Raw genomic sequence first — 12,168 nt, 5'->3', positions numbered from 1 at the left:
ACTATCTTTCATGGATGGTTTCTCGGGCTACAATCAAATTAAGATGGCACCCGAGGACATGGCTAAGACCTCGTTCATTACACAATGGGGGACATATTGCTATCGGGTAATGCCATTTGGTCTTAAGAATGCTGGTGCGACGTATCAAAGAGCAGCTACAGCCTTACTCCATGACATGATACATAGAGAAGTCGAAGTTTATGTCGATGATATGATTGTAAAAGCTAGGGAAAGGAGGGATCACATCCCGAACCTCAAGAAGTTCTTTGAAAGAATACTCAAATACCAGCTTCGCCTGAATCCTAGCAAGTGTGTATTCGGGGTTACCTCTGGTAAGTTGTTAGGATTCATGGTGAGTCAAAGGGGTATAGAGGTAGATCCTCAGAAGATTAAGGCTATCCAGGAGATGCCGCCGCCTAGAACCGAGAAGGAAATTCGGGGATTCCTAGGAAGGATACAGTTCCTAAGGCGATTCATCGCTCATCTGACATCAACTTGTGAACCTATCTTTAAGCTCTTAAAGAAGAACTCTTCCAAAGAATGGACAGAGGAATGTCAGCAGGCCTTTGAAAAGATAAAGCAAAGTTTGTCTGAACCACCGATAGTAGCACCAGTGATACCGGGACATCCATTGCTGCTTTATTTGTCAGTAACAGAAACCACAATGGGTTGTATGTTAGCGCAGCAAGATCCAGAAACCAAGCATGAAAAGGCTGTGTATTATCTTAGCAAGAAGATGTTGGAGTATGAACAGAAGTATACTGTCCTAGAAAAAACCTGCTTAGCTTTGGTTTGGGCTACTCAGCGACTCAGGCATTACCTTTTATCACATAAGGTCTTGCTCCTATCAAGGATGGATTCTCTAAAATATCTCTTTGAAAAACCAGCCCTGACAGGTAGGACTGCCAGATGGTTGTTATTGTTGTCTGAATTTGACATCACCCATGTAACCCAAAAATCAGTAAAGGGCCGAGCCATTGCTGAACAATTGGCAGAAGCACCCCGAGAAGAAAATCAGCCTTTTAAGACGATGTTCCCAGATGAAGAGATCATGATGGTAGAAGATGAATATCCAGAAACTGGTTGGACCCTCTATTTCGATGGAGCAGCAAACCAAACAGGGCAAGGAGTAGGGGCATTGCTTGTGTCACCCCGAAATGAGCATGTCCCCCTTGCCGTTAAGTTACAATTCAATTGCACCAACAATATGGCAGAGTATGAAGCATGCATTGTTGGGCTTGAGGCTGCATTGGCCTTAGGCATAGAGAATCTTGACGTATATGGAGATTCAATGTTAATCATTTGCCAAACCCAAGGAGAATGGAAAACCAAAGAAGAAAAGTTGCTGCCATATCATGAATACTTGGATGTTCTCGCTAAGCAATTCCAGCACATCACTTTCAGTTATTTGCCAAGGTTGAAGAATAGATTCGCCGATGCCTTAGCGACGTTAGCTTCTATGATTGACATACCTCACAATATGAAAATGAGGCCCATCACGGTTCAAGAGCAATGGGCTCCTGCATATGTTGATGCTATAGAGATAGCTGCAAGATGTCCCGATGGTAAACCATGGTATACGGACATAAAGAACTACATCTCGGGCCAGGGGCATCCCAATGAGGCGTCGAATAAGGAGATAAGGGCTTTGCAGAGATTGGCGGCTAACTTTGTCATTTGTGGAGGAGAGCTGTATCGACGGTCCTTCGACGGAATCCAACTCTTATGTGTCACTGAAGATCAGGCAGAAGAAATTCTCGCAGATGTTCATGAAGGGGTGTGTGGACCTCATATGAATGGGAAGATGTTGTCAAAGAAGATCCTACGTCTGAGGTACTATTGGCCAACATTGGAAGCAGATTGTCACACATTTGTGAAGAAATGCTATAAATGTCAGATACATGCGAATCTCATTCATGTACCACCTACCGAATTGCATTCTCTTACTTCTCCGTGGCCGTTTTCGGTATGGGGAATTGACATTATTGGCAAAATTTCTCCTAAGTCATCCAGTGGTCACGAGTACATACTCGTTGCAATTGACTACTTCACTAAGTGGGTTGAGGCCGCTTCTTATGCAAAGCTTACATCCACATCAGTTGCTAAATTCATACGAGCCAACATCATATGCAGATATGGGATTCCCCATGAACTTATCTCAGATAACGGATCTCATTTCAAGAAAGAAGTTATCACTCTTTGCGAAGAGTTCAAGATTAAGCATCACAAATCCTCACCTTATCGTCCGCAGACAAATGGGGCGGTAGAAGCTGCAAACAAGAATGTCAAGACTATAATTAGCAAGATGTCAGAAACTTATAAGGATTGGTCGAATAAGTTGCCATACGCCTTGTGGGCTTACAGAACATCAATTAGAGCTTCAACTGGGGCAACCCCTTACTCTCTGGTTTATGGGATGGAAGCAGTACTACCTGTGGAGATCCGTGTACCTTCGCTCCGAGTATTGACTGAAGTCAAGTTGCCAGAAAATGAATGGGCAGACGCCAGATATAAAGAGCTGAACATGCTAGATGAAAAGAGGTTAAAGGCGCTTTACCATGTGCAGGGTTATCAGCGCAGAATAGCCCGGGCTTTTAATAAAAAGGTTAAAATCAGAGATCTCGAAGAAGGCAATCTTGTTCTAAAAGAAAACCGAGCACCAGTGTTTGACCCAAGAGGCAAATTCAAGCCTAATTGGTCAGGGCCATACATCGTGGACCAAATCTTACCCGGAAAAGCCGTCAAGCTCCGTAATTTAAATGGAGAAATATTGCCGGAACCAACAAATCTTGATCAACTCAAGAGGTTCTATGCTTGAACACCAGAAGGCCATCTTTTGGCCGAATAAAACCCAAATTCATAACCCAAAATCAAAAAATATATAACCTTTTGCAAACCCTTTTTGAGCCTAAATAAAATTTTCTTTCAAAAACCCAATGTACCAGGGGCATTCGCCCTGAACTACGCATGACCTGATTCCTACATTGGGATACGTAGGCAACCTGTTTACAGGTTCGGTCGAAATCTTTGTAAAACCTTAAGCCATTCTTTGAAAAGCCCTACCCCACCTATAAAGGTCTTTTCGGTGTTCAAGTAAAAAAAAAAAAAAAAATGAAATGAAAAAAAAAAAAAAAAAAAAAATGGAGCTTGAAGATCCGCTAGATTGAAAACCTAAAAAGGCGATCTAGGCAAAATTTAGGATCATTCCCCTGCTAAGTTGAAAACCTGAAAAGGCGGCTTAGGCAAAAATTGAGGGGGTGGCCTGCTGAGTCGAAAACCTGAAAAGGCGATTCAGGCAAAAGTTAAGGCCGAACGGTCCGCCAAGTTGAAAATCCAAAAGGGAAGACTTGGTCGTGGTAAGATTGGGTTCGCGCCAGAAGAATTGCAACAATCTCTGAAATCGCGGTAGGTCAGGTAAAGCTAATAACAATGATTCCCGAAACTAGGGGCATTAATTTCAAAGCAATCCGAAAGTTGATAGAAAGATATATGAAGTATTACTGTCTTAAAAAATAAGTGAAGATGTTTATCAGTGGAGAAACATTCTTTAAAAGAGGCTAACCTAACCCAAAAGAAAATACTGATAAGTCAGAAGCATCACGAGATCACTTGAGTAATCTTTCTTATTTTGTCTTTTTATTACCAATGTCTGTGGTTCTATTTTTAGAAAAATTTACAAATGCTATTTTAAAGAATTGTTGTAGGGTGCAATCACTCTGAAGGCAGGTTCATTAACGGATTCCGAGAAACTTGGAAAAGGTGCGACTGTCACGAATGGTGAAAAATCGTTGCAAGAATGATCTCTGGTCAATGAATAGAAGAAGGTTAGAAGGCCTTAAACTGGGGCAGGTTGCTAATAAAGTGGCATCTCATATTCAAGCCTTGAAAGACCTTTGCTGCATGGTGGTATTGAATCATTTGCTTCCAAAATTGTTAATTGGAGATTCCAGTTCCCCCTTTCCTGATAATCTCTGTTATCATATACTCTCTGAGTCCATTTGAAAGTGGTCTTCTTTCTTTGAACATCATACAAATATGATATCTCATTTCCTTGGAACTCCGTAAAAATACGGTATTCCATTTTCTTCTAAGTCCATTCAAAAATGTTCTCTTATTCTCTTTGAGCATCATACAAATATGATACCTCATTTCCTTGGAATTCCGTAATTCATCAAATCCAATTCTACGTTAAATTCAAATTCCCAAAATTCATCAAGTCCAATTCTACGTCAAAATTCAAAATCCCAAAATTCATCAACTCCAATCCTACGTCAAATTCAAATTCCCCAAATTCATCAAATCCAATTCTACGTCAAATTCAAATTCATAAAAAAACCTCCAAATTCATTAATCTCAACCGAAGATTGAAGCCGTAAAAATACGGTATTTCATTCTGAGTCCATTAAAAAATGTTCTCTTATTCCCTTTGAGCATCATACAAATATGATACCTCATTTCCTTGGAACTCCGTAAAAATACGGTATTCCATTCTCTTCTAAGTCCATTCAAAAATGTTCTCTTATTCTCTTTGAGCATCATACAAATATGATACCTCATTTCCTTGGAACTCCGTAAAAAATACGGTATTCCATTCTCTTCTGAGTCCATTCAAAAATGTTCTCTTATTCTCTTTGAGCATCATACAAATATGATACCTCATTTCCTTGGAACTCCGTAAAAAATACGGTATTCCATTCTCCTCTGAGTCCATTCAAAAATGTTCTCTTATTCTCTTTGAGCATCATACAAATATGATACCTCATTTCTTTGGAACTCCGTAAAAATACGGTATTCCATTCTCTTCTGAGTCCATTCAAAAATGTTCTCTTATTCTCTTTGAGCATCATACAAATATGATACCTCATTTCCTTGGAACTCCGTAAAAAATACGGTGTTCCATTCTCTTCGAGTCCATACAACTACGTTCTCTTATTCTCTTTGAGCATCATACAAATATGATACCTCATTTCTTTGGAACTCCGTAAAAATACGGTATTCCATTCTCTTCAGGTCCACACAACTATGGTCTCTTACTCTCTTTGAGCATCATACAAATGTGATGTCTCATTTCCTTGGAAGCCGTAAAAATATGGTATTTCATTCTGAGTCCATTCAAAAATGGTCTTTTCTCTTTGAACATCATATAAATGTGATGTCGAGCGGCACCGCAGCGGGATTTTTTTACTACATTCCAATTCTAGGACTTCGTTTTGGGTTTTACATTAGGTAGTAAATGCTTGCGTCTAGGTTCCGTAGAGTCTTTTGTCGATTAAAGCTACGCAAAATGGTTCTGTCATTTTGACTTTGGTATTCGATGACTACGTCATCTCTACCAAAGAGGGGCATCTGTAGACACCCCATTTTGCTCTGCTTTGATTAAAAAAGAAATTAGGGTTTCGCTGTCAATTTTTCAATGTTTTCTATTCCGGTGTTCGTCCCTTACGCTTTCTCAAATCTTTCTGGTCATTTCTGCATTGTTCTGATTTTTTCCGCTAAAGTGCGGAGAAGGGTTATTCGTGAGAATCCGAGCAAGGGAGAATTTGTACCCGTTTGGTGGGCCCGCATTGAACATTTGTTTAAAATTGAATCAACCGGGGGCCCACATTGTGGGGCCCACGTTGTGGGGCCCGCGTTGTGGGGCCCGCGTTGTGGGGCCCGCGTTGTGGGGCCCGCGTTGTGGGGCCCGCGTTGTGGGGCCTCAATGGGGCCTCTTGTGAGGCCTCTTATGAAGAGCAATGATGGTAGCTCTCCACTAAGACAACATGATGGGCCCTCCACTAAGAACAATAATGATGGATTCTCCACTAAGAAACATGATGGGCCCTCCACTAAGAACAATAATGATGGATTCTCCACTAAGAAACATGATGGGCCCTCCACTAAGAACAATAATGATGGATTCTCCACTAAGAAACATGATGGGCCCTCCACTAAGAACAATAATGATGGATTCTCCACTAAGAGGGACAACATGATGAGCTCTCCACCAACATATCTCTCTCTCTCTCTTTCTCTCCCTATATATATCTTCCTTCCCATCCATAAAAAAAGGAGGAGAAATTTATCTTCCATTATCTCTTTCTCTTCCATTATCTCTTCTAATCACTCCCTCCAATCCCTTTCCTCAATATATTCTTCCATCCCTCTCCCTAATATTCTTCTTCCATTATCTCTTCACTCCCTCAATCACTCCCTCTAAACACTCCAGAGAAAGCGAAAGACGGCGGAGCGGATCGGCGGCGGCAGGATTTTTTATATTTTTTTGGATTGGGCAGAGATCTTCACCACAGGTAGGTGCATTGTTCTCAAAATATTTCTGTATTTTTCCGAATTTTTCTGATTTTTTCCGCAAATTGTGTTTTAAAAATGGAAAACTCTTCAAAAAACATCTTTTGATGAAGAAAAATTAAATTATATACCAAACAGATTCTAAAATTAATGAAATTTCGTGGGAACATAATATGTTACTGATTCATTTTACCATGAATTTATAAAGATTTTTGGAGTTTATTTGGTATATTATTTAATATTTTCTTTGAAACTTATCAGATTTTAGGAGAATTTTTACTAACATCAGATCATCATTAAAATTCATAAAATTTTTACAGTAGTCTTATCTTCCATATTACTTGTTACTGTAAAATTTTCGTGTTATTTGGATCTGTTTTAATATGGGATGTAGTGTTAATTTATAATCTGGTCTGGAAATTGTAAAATCCGAAATTGGTAGTAAATAATTTCTAAAATTCATGAAAATCTCCCTGCATGCTATTTTGATTCATATAGTATTTCTGTAGAAATTTCATAGAATTTCGAGTTGTATTTCTACTAGTTTATGTGTTAATTGTGCAATCTGGACATTTAATGGATTAATCAAGATTAAATGTGAATTTAATGTAAAAATATGCAAAACTCATCCTGTAAGCTACATACATTTTCATCTTGCTGCTGTAGAAATTTCAAATCATTTCGAATTTATTTGCAACAATTTCACTTGTAAAACCGCTCATATGCTTAAAATTGATAAAATCCATGGAAAATTCGAAATTAATTGAAAATCATATAAAAATTCCTAAAGAACTTTAAAATTCTGTCACAAGTTCACTCCTTAATCCATTAAAACAGAAATTTTAGGATCTTTAGATTTTCCTGGAAAAATGGCCAGTGCATCCATAATCGTATCCCAATTGCAACTTGATCTTTGACAATTTGAATATTTAAGTTATAGCATGTTGTTGGCTCCGAGGTTATTGTCCACGGAAATCCTGAGATTCTGCCAGGCAATAAGATGCTATAACCTAAGTATTAAATTGCACAAGGAAAGAGCGCACGATTCCCTCCTTTGGATGCCATTCAAGGCCGAAATTGGTGAACCCTAGAACCATTGGTAATCCTTAAATGTCTAGAAACTGAAAATCTTCGAAATCTGAAACTCATTAACCTCGAGAACTTAATTCGATTTATCTTGTGTCTTTCGGAACCATTGGATTATGGTTTCCAATCTAAGAACCATTAGAGCCCAATTTAGGAACACTGGTGTCGTGCCGTGTCCTAGGTTTTAGGGAGTCCTAGAGTTAGGAGTCCAGCCTCATCACGGACGCTTGCTATGAATAGCAACCGTACCATAGGTCTAGTTACACTAGTCACCCAATCTTTCCTTAAGACAAGCCTAGTAAACTAGGATGTAGGCAAACCTGCATTAGTCTAAGGAACAACTTGCATTTAGATAAGAATCATACAGCATCTTAGATGAAATCCTAAGATAATAAAATCCTCAACTTGAATTAAATAACTACTTTTAAAACTGTTGAAACAGTCAAATCCGTTTAAGTCGGTGTCCTAGTTGAGTTAGGCATAAGTAGCTTAGCTTAGGTGCACCGAACTACGTCGACTCTGATCCCAGTGAGGCTTGGGTACGTAGGCAGCTTGGATGTCTGATGGCATACCACCCGCGAGTCGGCACCACAACAAATTGTGGTGTTTTGTATATTAATTTTCTTGTAAATACTTAATCAAATCAGTTAGGGTTTTCCATGAAATTAGAATTCTAGGAGAACTTTCACTTAGAATGAATCCAGACAAATTAATAAATCAAGATACACATCTAGGATTCACATTGAAATTAGATTCTAGGATGCATGTCACTTAGTTCGCACATTAACATAGAGTTGAATGAGCCATTTAAAATAAATTTAAAAGAGTTAGCTTTTGGAATCGAAGACCGATTATCGGGCAGGAATGGTGCATGTGGTGGATAACTCCCCATACCTTCCATTCTTGTAACCAGGTAGCGAGTCTAGATTTCTGGTTAATTATGGGTCCTAGATCTCACATCTAGGTGGCGACTCTGTCAGTCTCTTTCGTGTGGAATTCGGATTGCCTTAGTGATCCCAAGTTTACAGGAAAGACAAATTCAAATCAATAATTAAAATGCACACGCCAATTGCGTGGGTACGAGAGACCAAGAGAGAGCGCGCGGCGGCTCGCGCCCCACGCCCCTCTCGCGGGATCTGGCTCCCACAGTGGCTAACTCAAGTTTAGGTTTTATATGGTAAGCCCTTATAGTCCCGAATTTTCAAAAAGTACCGTATGGACCACATAAGATGATCCAAACCGTCCATGTGATGGAACACAACGTAAATAGGTTGTTCCCGAAAAATCATTTCCATAGCATGATCTTGGCCCTCCGATCTATAGAGGTTTCCATAATATGCAGTTCCTCTATAGATCGGAGGGCCAAGATCATCCTATAGAAATGATTTTTTGGGGCACAGCCTATTTACGATGTGGCCCATCTCATGGACGGTTTGGATCTTCCTACAGTGTGGTCCGTGTATGGTACATTTTGAAAAATAAGGGACTATAAGGGCTTACACAGTATAAATACTCAACTTATTATTAGTTTGGATAATTTGATAATGAGTTAGCTACTGTCACTCACGAGCAACGACAGACTTTGCCCCCTCCTTGTACATGGTACATGTGATGATAAGGGCATCAATCTCGTGTGCCCCACCAATCTGAAGTTAGCATATTGCCTTGATCCTACGCTCATTAGATGATTCTAGACCTTTGATCAAGCATGAGATGTCCTAATGATGTCTTTGAGGGGAGGTTTTGTGAAACTACCAATTACTCCAAAAGCTTAAGAAAAGGCGTTATTTATCTTTTATACTTTACTGAAAATTTAAGGGAAAATGACCAAATGAAAGGACTTGCTACTGACTATGACATTTGAAGAAGGGAGACTTGGAAATAACCAATATACAGTGATGGTGACTGGTTTGCATGGGTTTAGGACAAAAATACACTCATTTTTAAAATACCGTCACCTCTCTCTCTCTCTCTCTCTCTCTCATGGGATGATCCCAACCATCAATTAGAGGGCCACAATTCCTCTCTCTTTCTCTCTCATGGGATGATCCCAACAGTCCATTAGAGGGCCACAATGCCCCTCTCTCTCTCTCTCTCTCTCTCTCTCTCTCTCTCTCTCTCTCTCTCTCTCTCTCGTGGGATGATCCCAACCGTCCATTAGAGGGCCCCAATGCCCCCCTCTCTCTCTCTCATGGGATGATCCCAACCATCAATTAGAGGGCCACAATTCCTCTCTCTTTCTCTCTCATGGGATGATCCCAACAGTCCATTAGAGGGCCACAATGCCCCCCCCCTCTCTCTCTCTCTCTCGTGGGATGATCCCAACCGTCCATTAGAGGGCCCCAATGCCCCCTCTCTCTCTCTCTCATGGGATGATCCCAACCGTCCATTAAAGGGCCACAATGCCCCCTCTCTCTCATGGGATGATCCCAACCGTCTATTAGAGGGCCACAATGCCCCTCTCTCCCTCATGGGATGATCCCAACCGTCCATTAGAGAGCCACAATGCCCTCTTTCTCTCATGGGATGATCCCAACCGTCCATTAGAGGGTCACAATGCCCCGCAGGTTCGTGCACCTCTCTCCGATATCCTCTAAACCACTGCTTATACTGTATAAACAACTTATAAATACTCTAAACAACTGTTTACCCTATATAAACCACTTGTAAATACTCTAAACCACTGCTTACCCCTATATAAATCAGTGCTTACACTGTATAAACAACTTATAAACACTCTAAACCACTGTTTACCCTATATAAAACCACTTGTAAAAACTCTAAACCAATGCTTACCTCTATATAAACCACTTTCAAACACTATAAACCATTGCTTACACTGTATAAACAACTTATAAACACTCTAAACCACTGTTAAGCCTATATAAACCACTTATAAATACTATAAACCACTGTTAGGCTTATATAAACAACTTATAAACACTCTAAATCGTTGCTAGGCTTACATGAACCACTTATAAACACTCTAACCCAGTGCTTACACTGTATAAACAACTTATAAACACTCTAAACAACTGTTTACCCTATATAAACCACTTGTAAATACTCTAAACTACTGCTTACCCCTATATAAACCACTGCTTATACTGTATAAACAACTTATAAACACTCTAAACCACTGTTAAGCCTATATAAACCAGTTATAAACAATCTAAACCACTGTTAGGCTTATATAAACAACTTATAAACACTCTAAACCATTGTTTACCATATATTATACACTTATAAATCCTCTAAACCACTGCTACGATTATATAAAATACTTATGAACGCTGTAAACCACTGTTTACTATGTATAAACCATGTATAAATACTCTAAACCACTGATAAGCCTATATAAACCACTTATAAACACTCTAAACCACTGATAGGCTTAGATAAACCATTGTTTACCCTATATAAACGAGTTGTAAACACTCTAAACCACTGATAAGCCTATATAAACCACTTATAAACTACTTCTTACCCTGTATAAACCATGTATAAACACTCTAAACCACTGATAAACCTATATAAACCACTTATAAACACTCTAAATCACTGATACGCTTATATAAACCACTGTTTACCATATATAAACCAGTTGTAAACACTATAAACCACTGATAAGCCTATATAAACCACTTCTAAACACTATAAACTACTTCTTACCTTGTATAAACCATGTATAAACACTCTAAACCACTAATAAGCCAATATAAACCACTTATAAACACTCTAAACCACTGATAGTCTTAGATAAACCACTGTTTACCCTATATAAACGAGTTGTAAACACTCTAAACCACTGATAAACCACTTATAAACACTATAAACTACTTCTTACCCTGTATAAACCATGTATAAACACTCTAAACCACTGATAAGCCTATATAAACTACTTATAAACACTCTAAATCACTGATATGCTTATATAAACCACTGTTTACCCTATATAAACGAGTTGTAAACACTCTAAACCACTGATAAGCCTATATAAACCACTTATAAACACTATAAACTACTGCTCACCCTGTATAAATCACATATAAACACTTTAAACCATTGTTAATCCTTATAAACCAATTATTAACACTCTAAACCACTGGTAAGCCTTAATAAACCACTACTTAGGATTATAAACCACTACTGAGGATTCTTAACCAAGAAGCTATATAAACCACTTATAAACACCCACTTCAGTAATGGTTTATCATAGTGAAATAATAGTTTAACTTAAGAAATTAGTAGTTTACAGTAAAATAACAATGATTATAAAGTAGAAAACAGTAGTTTAACATGGAAAACTTTCATTCAAGTTTATAAACATGCCTTATAATTGAAAGAGAAGGGAGAGGGCTAGAAATACACACATTTCCATTGAATGGAGGCTTTGTGCAATGGAATGGTGGTTTCTAGTGAAGATTTTTGCGATTTCGGAATCTAATAACGTTTTTTTTTGCAATAGTTGTTGTAAATGGAGGAGTTTTCCAATGCAATGAAGGGTTAGGGAGGCTTTGACATCTAAAAATGAGGTTTTCAGCAATAGAATGGAGCTTTTGGCATCTAACAATGGAGGCTTTTGGATTTCAAAAATGGAGGTTTTTGGGTTTTTCATACGTACGTAGGTGGGAGGAAGAAGAAGACGAGAGAAAAAGGTGGGTTTTGGAATTTGTATTCTAAATGTAATCATTTCAAAAAGGTGATTTGAAGGGATGATTTGATAGGAAGAGAGAGAGAGAGAGAGAGAGAGAGAGAGAGAAAATCAAGGGCATTTTAGTCATATGCACTCTT

The sequence above is a fragment of the Tasmannia lanceolata genome, unplaced genomic scaffold, assembly GCF_043159265.1.
Source record: "Tasmannia lanceolata isolate RefF3 unplaced genomic scaffold, GAP_Taslan_0.1 ptg000019l, whole genome shotgun sequence".
NCBI lineage: Eukaryota > Viridiplantae > Streptophyta > Magnoliopsida > Canellales > Winteraceae > Tasmannia > Tasmannia lanceolata.
The sequence above is the reverse complement of the archived record's forward strand: the minus strand, read 5'-3'. Positions refer to the sequence as shown.